Below are 14,557 nucleotides of genomic sequence, written 5' to 3'. Positions count from 1 at the left end.
TTTATATATTTTTCCACATTGATAGACATTTTGGTGGGAGGAAAACTCTGATACAGGCTAATTAATCATGCCAAAACTTAAAGTCAGGCATAAAGTTCTTACATACAGAGTTAGGTCCTCATAATTAATTTCAGCATTCTTTTATAGCCCTTTCTCTCCTTTCTTTCCATATCTTACTAATGATAATATAATAAAAGCATATTTCCAGGGGCACCTCGGTGCCTCAGTTGATTAAGCATCTGACTCTTGATTTCTGCTCAGTTCATGATCTCAGGCTCCTGGGATCAAGTTCCACATCAGGCTCCATGCTCAGCAGGCATCTGCTTTTCTCCCTCTCTCTCTACCCCACCCTCCCTCAAATGAATAAAGTAATCTTTTTTTTTTTTACACATATTTCAGAGGAAGCAAGATGGTGGAGGATTAGCAGACTGAAACAGCATTAGGTCCCAGGAATTCAGCTAGATAGTTATCATATCATTCCAAACACCAACAGAATCAACAGGAGATAGAAGAGAAGAAGAGCAGCAATTCTAGGAACAGAAAATCAGTCAATTTTTGGATTTCTGGAAGTTCTCTTCTGATTTGGATAGTGTATATTTTTCTGGGGTCTTTGCCACCCTCTTATTATTTTATTCTCTCATTCATCTATTCACATCTGAATAAAATGACAAGGTGGAAGAACTCACCCCCCCCCCAAAAAAGAACAAGAGGCAGTAAGTACCAACATCTAGGGACATAATCAATATAGACATTGGCAATATGTCAGAACTGGAGTTCAGAATGACAATTATCAAGGTGCTAACTGGGCTCAAAAAAAGGCCTGGAAGATATTAGAGAATCCCTTTCTGGAGAAATAAAATCCCTTTCTGGAGATATAAAAGAACTAAAATCTAACCAAGTTGAAATAAAAAAGCTTTTGATGAGGTGCAATAAAAAATGGAGGCTCTTACTTCTAGGATAAATGAGGCAGAAGAAAGAATTAGTGATATAGAAGACCAAATGACAGAGAATAAAGAAGCTGAGCAAGAGAGACAAACAACTACTGAACCATGAGGGGAGAATGTGAGAGATAAGTGATACCATAAGACAAAACAATATTAGAATAATTGGAATCCCAGAAGAAGAAGAAAGAGAGAGGGGGGCAGAAAGTATATTGGAGTAAATTATACTAGAGAATTTCCCTAATATGGAAAAGGGAACAAGCTTCAAAATCCAGGAGGCACAGAGAAGCCCCCTCAAAATCAATAAAAAATAGGTCCACACCCCATCATCAAGTAGTAAAACTTACAAGTCTTAGCGACAAAGAAAAAATTCTGAAAGCAGCTCTGGACAAGAAGTCTGCAACATACAATGGTAGAAATATTAGACTGGCAGCAAACTTAGCCACAGAGACCTGGCAGGCCAGAAAGAACTGGCATGATATAATCAGAGCACTAAATGAGAAAAATATGCAGCCAAGAATACTCTATCCAGCTAGGCTGTCATTGAAAATAGAAGGAGAGATAAAAAGCTTCCAGGACAAACAAAAATTAAAAGAATTTGCAAACACTAAACCAACCCAACAGGAAATACTGAAAGGGTCCTCTAAGTAAAGAAAGAGCCTAAAAGTAACATACCAAAAAGGAACAGAAACAATGTACAGTAATAGTCATCTTACAGGCAATACAATGGCACTAAATTCATATCTTTCAATAGTTATCCTGAATGTAAATGGGCTAAATGCCCCAATCAAAGACACAGAGTATCAGAATGGATAAAAAAACAAAACCCATCAATATGCTGTCTACAAGAATCTCATTTGAGACCCAAAGACACCTTTAGATTTAAAGTGAGGGGGTGGAAAATAATTTACCATGCTAATGAACATCAAAAGAAAGCTGGGGGGCACCTGGGTGGCTCAGTGGGTTAAAGCCTCTGCCTTCAGCTCAGGTCATGATCTCGGGGTCCTGGGATCAAGCCCCGCGTCGGGCTTTCTGCTCAGCGGGGAGCCTGCTTCCTCCTCCTCCTCTCTCTCTCTCTCTCTCTCTCTGCCTGCCTCTCTGACTACTTGTGATCTCTATCAAATAAATAAAATCTTAAAAAAAAAAAAAGAAAGCTGGACTGGCAATCCTTATATCAGATAAATTAGATTTTAAGCCAAAGACTATACTAAGAGATGAGGAAGGATGCTATATCATACATAAAGGGTCTGTCCACAAGAAGATCTAACAATTTTAAATATCTATGCCCCTAACATGGTAGAAGCCACTTATATAAACCAGTTAATAACAAAAATCAAAGAAATACATCAACAATAATACAATAATAGTAGGAGACTTTAACACTTCCCTCACTGAAATGGACAGATCATCTAAACAAAAGATCAATAAGGAAATAAAGGCCTAAAATGACACATTGGACCAGATGGACATCACAGATATATTCAGAATATTCCATCCCAAAGCAACAGAATACACCTTCTTCTCTAGTGCACATGTAACATTTTCCAGAATAGATCACACCCAGAATAACAAATCAGGTCTCAACCAGTACCAAAAGATTGGGATCATTGCCTGCATATTTTCAGAACACAATGCTCTGAAGCTAGAACTCAATCACAAGAGGAAAAAATGGAAAGAACTCAAATACATGGAGGTTAAAGAACATCCGACTAAAGAATGAATGGGTCAACCAGGAAATTAAAGAAGAATTGAAAAATTCATGGAAACAAATGAAAATGAAAACACAATTGTTCAAAATCTTTGGGACACAGCAAAGCCAGTCCTAAGAGGAAAGTATATGGTGATACAAACCTTTCTGAAGAAACAAGAAAGGTCTCAAGTACACAACCTAACCCTACACCTAAAGGAGCTATAGGAAGAAGATGAAAGAAAGTCTAAACCCGGGGAGGAGTCAAGATGGCAGAGAAGTAGCAGGCTGAGACTACTTCAGGTAGCGGGAGATCAGCTAGATAGCTTATCTAAAGATTGCAAACACCTACAAATCCAATGGGAGATCGAAGAGAAGAAGAACAGCAATTCTAGAAACAGAAAATCAACCACTTTCTGAAAGGTAGGACTGGCAGAGAAGTGAATCCAAAGAGACGGGAAGATGGACCATGGGGGGAGGGGCCGGCTCCCGGCAAGCGGCAGAGCAATGGAGCACAAAATCAGGACTTTTAAAAGTCTGTTCCGCTGAGGGACATGGCTCGAGAGGCTTAACAGGGGTGAAGCCCACGCGGGGTCAGCATGACCTCAGGTCCCGCAGGGTCACAGAAGGATCGGGGGTGTCTGAGTGTTGCAGACCTTATAGGTATTAGAACGGGGAAGCCGGCTACAGAGACAGAGCCAAGGAGTGAGCTCTAAACTCGGGTTACCTTGAACCGGTCACAGGCTCCGTCAGCTCGGAGCGCGGCTAGAGGCCAGGGTGACGGGAGTAATTGGGAGCTGTTCTCTGAGGGTGCACTGAGGAGTGAGGCCCCGGGCTCTTGGCTCCTCCGGGCCGGAGCCTGGGAGGCTGTCATCTTCATTCCCGTCCTCCAGAACTCTACGGAAAGCGCTCAGGGAACAAAAGCTCCCAAAAGCAAACCAGAGGGGATTACTCAGCCCGGCCCCGGGTAAGGGCGGTGCAACTCCGCCTGGGGCAGAGACACTTAAGAATCACTACAACAGGCCCCTCCCCCAGAATATCAAGAAGAAACCCAGCCAGGACCACGTTCACCTACCAAGGAGTGCAGTTTCAATACCAAGGAGAGCAGCGAAATTCCAGAGGAGGAGAAAGCAAAGCACGGAACTCATGGCTTTCTCCCCATGATTCTTTAGCCTTGCAGTTAATTTAATTTTTTTTCTTTTTCAATTTTTTTTCTCTTCTTCAGCTAAATTTTTTTTAACTTTTACCCTTTTCTTTTTTAACGTTTTTTAACTAGTTTATCTAATATATATATATATATTTTTCCTTTTTATATTTTTTCTTTATTCGTTTTCTTCTTTTAATTCTTTCATTTTTTTCTTTTCTTTCTGAACCTCTTTTTATCCCCTTTCTCCCCCCTCACGGTCTGGGATCTCTTCTGATTTGGTTAAAGCATATTTTCCTGAGGTTGTTGCCACCCTTTTAGTATTTTACTTGCTACCTTCATATACTCTTATCTGGACAAAATGACAAGGCAGAAAAATTCACCACAAAAAAAAAAGAACAAGAGGCAGTACCAAAGGCTAGGGATCTAATCAATACAGACGTTGGTAATATGTCAGATCTAGAGTTCAGAATGACGATTCTCAAGGTTCTAGCTGGGCTCGAAAAAGGCATGGAAGATATTAGAGAAACCCTCTCGGGAGATGTAAAAGCCCTTTCTGGAGAAATAAAAGAACTAAAATCTAACCAAGTTGAAATCAAAAAAGCTATTAATGAGGCGCAATCAAAAATGGAGGCTCTCACTGCTAGGATAAATGAGGCAGAAGAAAGAATTAGCGATATAGAAGACCAAATGACAGAGAATAAAGAAGCTGAGCAAAAGAGGGACAAACAGCTACTGGACCACGAGGGGAGAATTCGAGAGATAAGTGACACCATAAGACGAAACAACATTAGAATAATTGGGATTCCAGAAGAAGAGGAAACAGAGAGGGGAGCAGAAGGTATGTTGGAGAGAATTATTGGAGAGAATTTCCCCAATATGGCAAAGGGAACAAGCATCAAAATCCAGGAGGTTCAGAGAACCCCCCTCAAAATCAATAAGAATAGGTCCACACCCTGTCACTTAATAATAAAATTTACAAGTCTTAGTGACAAAGAGAAAATCCTGAAAGCAGCCCGGGAAAAGAAGTCTGTAACATAAAACGGTAAAAATATTAGATTGGCAGCAGACTTATCCACAGAGACCTGGCAGGCCAGAAAGAGCTGGCATGATATATTCAGAGCACTAAACAGAAAAACATGCAGCCAAGAATACTATATCCAGCTAGGCTATCATTGAAAATAGAAGGAGAGATAAAAAGCTTCCAGGACAAACAAAAACTGAAAGAATTTGCAAACACCAAACCAGCTCTACAGGAAATATTGAAAGGGGTCCTCTAAGCAAAAAGAGACCCTAAAAGTAGTAGATCAGAAAGAAACAGAGACAATATACAATAACAGTCACTCTACAGGCAATACAATGGCACTAAATTCATATCTCTCAATAGTTACCCTGAATGTTAATGGGCTAAATGCCCCAATCAAAAGACACAGGGTATCAGAATGGATAAAAAAACAAAACTCATCTATATGTTGCCTACAAGAAACTCATTTTAAACCCGAAGACACCTCCAGATTTAAAGTGAGGGGGTGGAAAAGAATTTACCATGCTAATGGACATCAGAAGAAAGCAGGAGTGGCAATCCTTATATCAGATCAATTCGATTTTAAGCCCAAGACTATAATAAGAGATGAGGAAGGACACTATATCATACTCAAAGGATCTGTCCAACAAGAAGATCTAGCAATTTTAAATATCTATGCCCCTAACGTGGGAGCAGCCAACTATATAAACCAATTAATAACAAAATCAAAGAAACACATCAACAATACTACAATAATAGTAGGAGACTTACTCCCCTCACTGAAATGGACAGATCATCCAAGCAAAAGATCAACAAGGAAATAAAGGCCTTAAATGACACGCTGGGCCAGATGGACATCACAGATATATTCAGAACATTTCATCCCAAAGCAACAGAATACACATTCTTCTCTAGTGCACATGGAACATTCTCCAGAATAGATCACATCCTCGGTCCTAAATCAGGTCTCAACCGGTATCAAAAGATTGGGATCATTCCCTGCATATTTTCAGACCACAATGCTCTGAAGCTAGAACTCAATCACAAGAGGAAATTTGGAAAGAACCCAAATACATGGAGACTAAACAGCATCCTTCTAAACAATGAATGGGTCAACCAGGAAATTAAAGAAGAATTGAAAAAATTCATGGAAACAAATGATAATGAAAACACAACGGTTCAAAATCTGTGGGACACAACAAAGGCAGTCCTGAGAGGAAAATATATAGCGGTACAAGCCTTTCTCAAGAAACAAGAAAGGTCTCAGGTACACAACCTAACCCTACACCTAAAGGAGCTGGAGAAAGAACAAGAAAGAAACCCTAAACCCAGCAGGAGAAGAGAAATCATAAATATCAGAGCAGAAATCAATGAAATAGAAACCAAAAAAACAATAGAACAAATCAACGAAACTAGGAGCTGGTTCTTTGAAAGAATTAATAAGATCGATAAACCCCTGGCCAGACTTATCAAAAAGAAAAGAGAAAGGACCCAAATAAATAAAATCATGAATGAAAGAGGAGAGATCACAACGAACACCAAAGAAATACAATTATAAGAACATACTATGAGCAACTCTATGCCAACAAATTTGACAATCTGGAAGAAATGGATGCATTCCTAGAGACATATAAACTACCACAACTGAACCAGGAAGAAATAGAAAGCCTGAACAGATCCATAACCAATAAGGAGATTGAAAGAGTTATCAAAAATCTCCAAACAAACAAAAGCCCAGGGCCAGACGGCTTCCCGGGGGAATTCAACCAAACATTTAAAGAAGAACTAATTCCTATTCTCCTGGAACTGTTCCAAAAAATAGAAATGGAAGGAAAACTTCCAAACTCATTTTATGAGGCCAGCATCACCTTGATCCCAAAACCAGACAAGGATCCCATCAAAAAAGAGAACTACAGACCAATATCCTTGATGAACACAGATGCAAAAATTCTCACCAAAATACTAGCCAATAGGATTCAACAGTACATTAAAAGGATTATTCACACCGACCAAGTGGGATTTATTCCAGGGCTGCAAGGTTGGTTCTACACCTGCAAATCAATCAATGTGATACAACACATTAATAAAAGAAAGAACAAGAACCATATGATACTCTCCATAGATGCTGAAAAAGCATTTGACAAAGTACAGCATCCCTTCCTGATCAAAATTCTTCAAAGTGGGGACGCCTGGGTGGCTCAGTTGGTTAAGCAGCTGCCTTTGGCTCAGGTCATGATCCCAGCGTCCTGGGATCGAGTCCCACATCGGGCTCCTTGCTCATCAGGGAGTCTGCTTCTCCCTCTGCCTCTGCCTGCCATTCTGTCTGCCTGTGCTTGCTCTCTCTCTCTCCCTCTCTCTCTCTCTGACAAATAAATAAATAAAATCTTTAAAAAAAAATTCTTCAAAGTGTAGGGATAGAGGGCACATACCTCAATATTATCAAAGCCATCTATGAAAAACCCACCGCAAATATCATTCTCAATGGAGAAAAACTGAAAGCTTTTCCGCTAAGGTCAGGAACACGGCAGGGATGTCCGTTATCACCACTGCTATTCAACATAGTACTAGAAGTCCTAGCCTCAGCAATCAGACAACAAAAGGAAATTAAAGCCATCCAAATCGGCAAAGAAGAAGTCAAACTATCACTCTTCGCAGATGATATGATACTATATATGGAAAACCCAAAAGACTCCACTCCAAAACTGCTAGAACTTGTACAGGAATTCAGTCAAGTGTCAGGATATAAAATCAATGCACAGAAATCAGTTGCATTTCTCTACACCAACAACAAGACAGAAGAAAGAGAAATTAAGGAATCAATCCCATTTACAATTGCATCCAAAACTATAAGATACCTAGGAATAAACCTAACCAAAGAGATTAAGAATCTATACACAGAAAACTATAAAGTACTCATGAAAGAAATTGAGGAAGACACAAAGAAATGGAAAAATGTTCCATGCTCCTGGATTGGAAGAATAAATATTGTGAAAATGTCTATGCTACCTGAAGCAATCTACACATTTAATGCAATTCCTATCAAAGTACCATCCATTTTTTTTTTCAAAGAAATGGAACAAATAATCCTAAAATTTATATGGGCCCAGAAAAGACCTCGAATAGCCAAAGGAATATTGAAAAAGAAAGCCAAAGTTGGTGGCATCACAATCCCGGACTTCAAGCTCTATTACAAAGCTGTCATCATCAAGACAGCATGGTACTGGCACAAAAACAGACACATAGATCAATGGAACAGAATAGAGAGCCCAGAAATAGACCCTCAACTCTATGGTCAACTCATCTTCGACAAAGCAGGAAAGAATGTCCAATGGAAAAAAGACAGCCTCTTCAATAAATGGTGTTGGGAAAATTGGACAGCCACATACAGAAAAATGAAATTGGATCATTTCCTTACACCACACACGAAAATAGACTCAAAATGGATGAAGGACCTCAATGTGAGATAGGAATCCATCAAAATCCTTGAGGAGAACACAGGCAGCAACCTCTTCGACCTCAGCCGCAGCAACATCTTCCTAGGAACATCACCAAAGGCAAAGGAAGCAAGGGCAAAAATGAACTACTGGGATTTTATCAAGATCAAAAGCTTTTGCACAGCAAAGGAAACAGTCAACAAAACCAAAAGACAACTGACAGAATGGGAGAAGATATTTGCAAACGATATATCAGATAAAGGGCTAGTGTCCAAAATCTATAAAGAACTTAGCAAACTCAACACCCAAAGAACAAATAATCCAATCAAGAAATGGGCAGAGGACATGAACAGACATTTCTGCAAAGAAGACATCCAGATGGCCAACAGACACATGAAAAAGTGCTCCATATCACTCGGCATCAGGGAAATACAAATCAAAACCACCATGAGATATCACCTCACACCAGTCAGAATGGCTAAAATTAACAAGTCAGGAAATGACAGATGCTGGCGAGGATGCGGAGAAAGGGGAACCCTCCTACACTGTTGGTGGGAATGCAAGCTGGTGCAACCACTCTGGAAAACAGCATGGAGGTTCCTGAAAATGTTGAAAATAGAACTACCCTATGACCCTGCAATTGCACTGCTGGGTATTTACCCTAAAGATACAAACATAGTGATCCGAAGGGGCACGTGCACCCGAATGTTTATAGCAGCAATGTCTACGATAGCCAAACTATGGAAAGAACCTAGATGTCCATCTACAGACGAATGGATAAAGAAGATGTGGTATATATACACAATGGAATACTATGCAGCCATCAAAAGAAATGAAATCTTGCCATTTGCGACGACGTGGATGGAACTAGAGGGTATCATGCTTAGCGAAATAAGTCAATCGGAGAAAGACAACTATCATATGATCTCCCTGATATGAGGGAGAAGAGATGCAACATGGGGGATTAAGGGGGTAGGAGAAGAATAAATGAAACAAGATGGGATTGGGAGGGAGACAAACCATAAGTGACTCTTAATCTCACAAAACAAACTGAGGGTTGATGCGGGGAGGGGCCTTGGGAGAGGGGGTGTGGGGTTATGGACATTGGGGGGGGTATGTGCTATGGTGAGTGCTGTGAAATGTGTAAACCTGGTGATTCACAGACCTGTACCCCTGGGGATAAAAATATATTATATGTTTAAAAAAATAAATAAAATTTATATTAAAAAAAGAAAGTCTAAACCCAGCAAGAGAAGAGAAATAATAAAGATCAGACCAGAAATCAATGAAATAGAAACCAAAAGAACAGTAGAACACATCAATGAAACTAGGAGCTGGTTCTTTGGAAGAATTAATAAGATTGATAATCCCCTGGCCAGATTTATCAAAAAGAAAAGAGAAAGGCCCCAAATAAATAAAATCATGAATGGAAGAGGAGATATCACAACCAACACCAGAGAAATACGAACAATTATAAGAACGTATTATGAACAACTATACACCAGCAAATCTGACAATCTGGAAGAAATGGATGCATTCCTAGAGACTTATAAACTACCAAAACTGAACCAGGAATAAATAGAAAACCTGAACAGACCCACAACCATAAGGAAACTGAAGTGGTCATCAAAAATCTCCCAACAAACAAGAACCCAGGGCCAGACTGGTTCCCAGGGGGAATTCTACCAAACATTAAAAGAAGAATTAATCCCTATTCTCCTGAAACTATTCCAAAACATAGAAATGGAAGGAAAACTTCCAAACTCATTTTATGAGGCCAGCATTACCTTGATCCCAAAACCAGACCAAGACCCCATCAAAAGGGAGAATTACAGACCAATATCCTTGATGAACCCGGATGCAAAAATTCTCACCAAAATAGATTAAAAGGATTATTCACCATGACCAAGTGGGATTTATTCCGGCTGCAAGGCTGGTTCAACATCCACAAATCAATCAATGTGATACAATACATTGATAAAAGAAAGAACAAGAACCATTTGATATTCTCAATAGATGCTGAGAAAGCTTTGACAAAGTATAGCATCTTTCTTGATCCAAGATCAAACACAAATTTGATCAAAACTCTTCAAAGTGTAGAGATAGAGGATACATACCTCAATATCATCAAACCCATCTATGAAAAACCCACAGTGAATATCATTCTCAATGGGGAAAAATTGAGAGCTTTTCTCCTAAGGTCAGGAACATGGCAGGGATGTCCACTATCACCCCTGTTATTCAACATAGTACTAGATGTCCTAGCCTCAGCAATCAGACAACAAAAAGAAATAAAATGCATCTGAATTGGCATATGGTTTCACTTACTTGTGGAGCATAAGGAATAACATGGAGGACATTGGGAGATGGAGAGGAGAAGTGAGATGAGGGAAATTGGAAAGGGAGACAAACCATGAGAGACTGTGGACTCTGAGAAACAAACTAAGGGTTTTGGAGGGGTGGGGGTTGGGAGATGGGTGAGCCTGGTGGTGGGTATTAAGGAGGGCACATATTGCATGGAGCACTGGGTATGGTGCATAAACAATGAATTTTGGAACACCAAAAAGAAATAAAATTAAATTTAAAAAAGAAAGAATAAAAAAGCATCTGAATTGGCAAAGAAGAAGTCAAACTCTCACTCTTTGCAAATGATATGATACTTTATGTGGAAAACCCAAAAGACTCCACTCCAAAACAGCTAGAACTCCCACAGGAATCCAGCAAAGTGTTAGGATATAAAATCAATGCACAGAAATCAGTTGTATTTCTATACACCAACAGCAAGACAGAAGAAAGAGAAATGAGAGTGTCGATCCCATTTACAATTGCTCCCAAAACCATAAGATACTTAGGAATAAACCTAAACAAAGAGGGAAATAACGAACTCAGAAAATCATACTGTACATACTGAGTACATTTCTGTACTCAGAAAATCATAAAGTACTCATGAAAGAAATTGAGGAAGACACAAAGAAATGGAAAAACGTTCCATGCTCATCAATTGGAGAAACAAATATTGTGAAAATGTCCATGCCCCTTAAGCAATCCACACATTTAATGCAATCCTTATCAAAATACCATCAACTTTTTTTCAAAGAAATGGAACAAATAATCCTAAAATTTATATGGAACAAGAAAAGACCCTGAATAGCCAGAGGATGTTGAAAAAGAAAGCCAAAGTCAGTGGCATCACAATTTCAGACTTCAAGCTCTATTACAAAGCTGTAATCATCAAGACAGTATGGTAATGGCACAAAAACAGACACATAGATTAGTGGAACAAAAGAGAGCGCCCAGAAATAGACCCTCAACTCTATGGTTACCTAATCTTGGACAAAGCAGGAAAGAACGTCCTATGGAAAAAAGATGGTCTCTTCAACAAAAGGTGTAGGGAAAATTGGACAGCCACATGCAGAAGAATGAAACTGGACTATTTCCTTACACCACACACAAAAATCAACTCAAAATGGATGAAAGACCTCAGTGTGAGTAAAGAATCCCTCAAAATCTTTGAGAACATAAGCTGCAACCTCTTTGATTCAGCCACAGCAACTTCTTCCTAGAAACATTGCCAAAGGCAAAGGAAGCAAGACAAAAATGAACTATTCATCAAGATCAAAAGCTTTTGCACAGCAAAGGAAACAGTCAACAAAACCAAAAGACAACTGACAGAATGGGAGAAGATATTTGCAAACGACATATCAGATAAAGGGCTAGGATCCAAAATCTATAAAAACCTTACCAAATGCAACACCCAAAGAACAAATAATCCAATCAAGAAATGGGCAGAAGACATGAACAGACATTTCTGCAAAGACATCCAGATGCCCAAAAGACAATGAAAAAGTGCTCGACATCACTCAGCATCAGGGAAATACAAATCAAAACCACAATGAGATACCACCTCACACCAGTCAGAATGGCTAAAATTAACCAGTCAGGAAATGACAGGTGTTGGCAAGGATGTGGAGAAAGGGGAACCCTCCTACACTGTTGGTACGATTGCAAGTCAGTGAAGCCACTCTGGAAAACAGCATGGAGGTTCCTCAAAAAGTTGAAAATAGAACTACCCTATGACCCAGCAATCACATTACTGGGTATTTACCCTAAAGATACAAATGTAGTGATCAGAAGGGTCATGTGCACCCGAATGTTTATAGCAGCAATGTCCACAATAGCCAAACTATGGAAAGAACCTAGATGTCCATCAACAGATGAATGGATAAAGAAGATGTGTCATACACACACACACACACACACACACACACACACACACACACACATACACACACACTGGAATACTATGCAGTCATCAAAAGAAATTAAATTTTGCCATTTGCAATGATGTGGATGGAACTAGAGGGTATTATGCTCTCTCTGACCATAAGATCATATGATCTCTGATTTGAGAGGCAGGGCGGGGGACTTGGGGGGTAAGGAAAGAAAAAAAATGAAACAAGATGGGATCGAGTGGGAGACAAACCATAAGAAACACTTAATCTCACAAAACAAATGAGGGTTGCCAGGGGGAGGAGGGTATGGAGAGGGTGGTTGTGTTATGGACATTGGGGAGGTTATGTGCTATGGTGACCACTGTGAAGTGTGTAAGCCTGACGGTTCACAGACCTGTACCCCTGGGGCTAATAATACATTATATATTAATAAAAATAATTTTTAAAAAGGCATATTTCTAGTAGATAATTCGACACATAGCTATAATCCTACTGTAGGAAGAATCAAATGTTATTATCCTAGAGAAGAAAATCAACAATGCAAGGACAGTAGGAATTCAATTAATGAATAAATTGGTATCTAGACTTCTTCTATGAAGACTTGTAGGAGAAACAGGTACTCAAAATATCTCTCATAATTGCCTACTTACTTAAATGCAACTTTTTGGAAATAACCAGGCAAGGTCTTAAGACGAACACTACAAATAACACATAGTGGAGGCACAAAGCAGGCTTCTTAGGTTTAGGTACAGGTATGGGGCTAGCAGAATCATTGCAGTTTTCCAGATTTTTATACACCATTAAGAGGCACACTTTGGCCAGGCACAGTCAGGCATTCTTCATCTTTGTTCCAGGAAAAGTACTCTGACTTCAGCGTCACCCCCAGCCCCCATGTTTAGAAGGGTTGGGAGTAGGGAGAAAACATCCAAACCGCAAAGAAAAAATCCTGGTCTTTGCAGTTGAAGGGACAGTCCTTTCATCCTCAGGCACAATGGCCTGAGAAGCTTGCAAATCCACGTGCTTACAGCCAGAGACCTTGAGGCTCTCCCGACACAATCCAGCTTGCAGACCCGATAGGAAAAATTTGATTCTCTCTTCACAGACAGTATGTAATTATCTCTGAGTTATTATTGCAAGTTTGTATCATGAAGGCTTTTTCCCAGCAGGGCATATGGTTTTGATTAAAATACAAACACAGCGAAGGGAGGTCTTACCGATTCATCAGCTACACCTCAGAATGATGCCTTTATCGACTCCTTTTCTGATAACGTGATTTTTAAGTTTAGAAACAGCAGACCAGAGAGAGAATTATCATATGGTTTCGCTTATTTGTGGAGCATAAGGAATAACACGGAGGCCATGGGGAGATGGAGAGGAGAAGCGAGTTGGGGGAAAATGGAGGGGGAGACAAACCATAAGAAACTATGGACTCTGGAAAACAATCTGAGGGTTTTGGAGGGTCAGGGGGTGGGAGGTTGGGTGAGCCTGATAGTGGGTATTCTGGAGGGCAGGTATTGCATGGAGCACTGGGTGTGGGGCATAAACAATGAGTCTTGGAACATTGAAAAGAAATTTAAAAAAAAAATAAAAATTTTAAAAAAGAAAAAAAATTTAAAACATTAAAAAATGCAAAAAAAAAAAAAAGGAAAGAAACAGCACACCATATGACATGGCTGTGAAAGAAATGCCAACAGAAAGATGTACAAAAGACTCTGCAGAATGAAGTTTGGAGGCTTGAGAAAATCACCAGATTTAGCAGTCTGGGCTCCTAGTGACATACCATGGCTGCCCATATTGACATTTGCTATTGAGAGCATGGCCGTTCATTAGTACATGTGGTACTGTACATTTCATGGAACAAAAACAAATGGCTTTCAGTCTGGAGTTGAATGGAAGATCACCTGGGGAAGTTTTGAAACTCTAGGTGTTCTAACCACACCCCAAACCAACTCCATTAGAGACCCTGGAGATGGAGCCCAGGAAAAAATTGTTTTTAAATCTCTGCAAGTGATGTCAATCGCAGTCAAGGTTGAGAATCACTGACTTGAATTCTCCTGGCTTCAGCTGTCTTCGGTAAAAATAAAACATCAGTCAG

This window comes from Lutra lutra, chromosome 4 (assembly GCF_902655055.1).
Source record: "Lutra lutra chromosome 4, mLutLut1.2, whole genome shotgun sequence".
Taxonomy (NCBI): Eukaryota; Metazoa; Chordata; class Mammalia; order Carnivora; family Mustelidae; genus Lutra; species Lutra lutra.
This window is presented reverse-complemented; position numbering follows the sequence as displayed.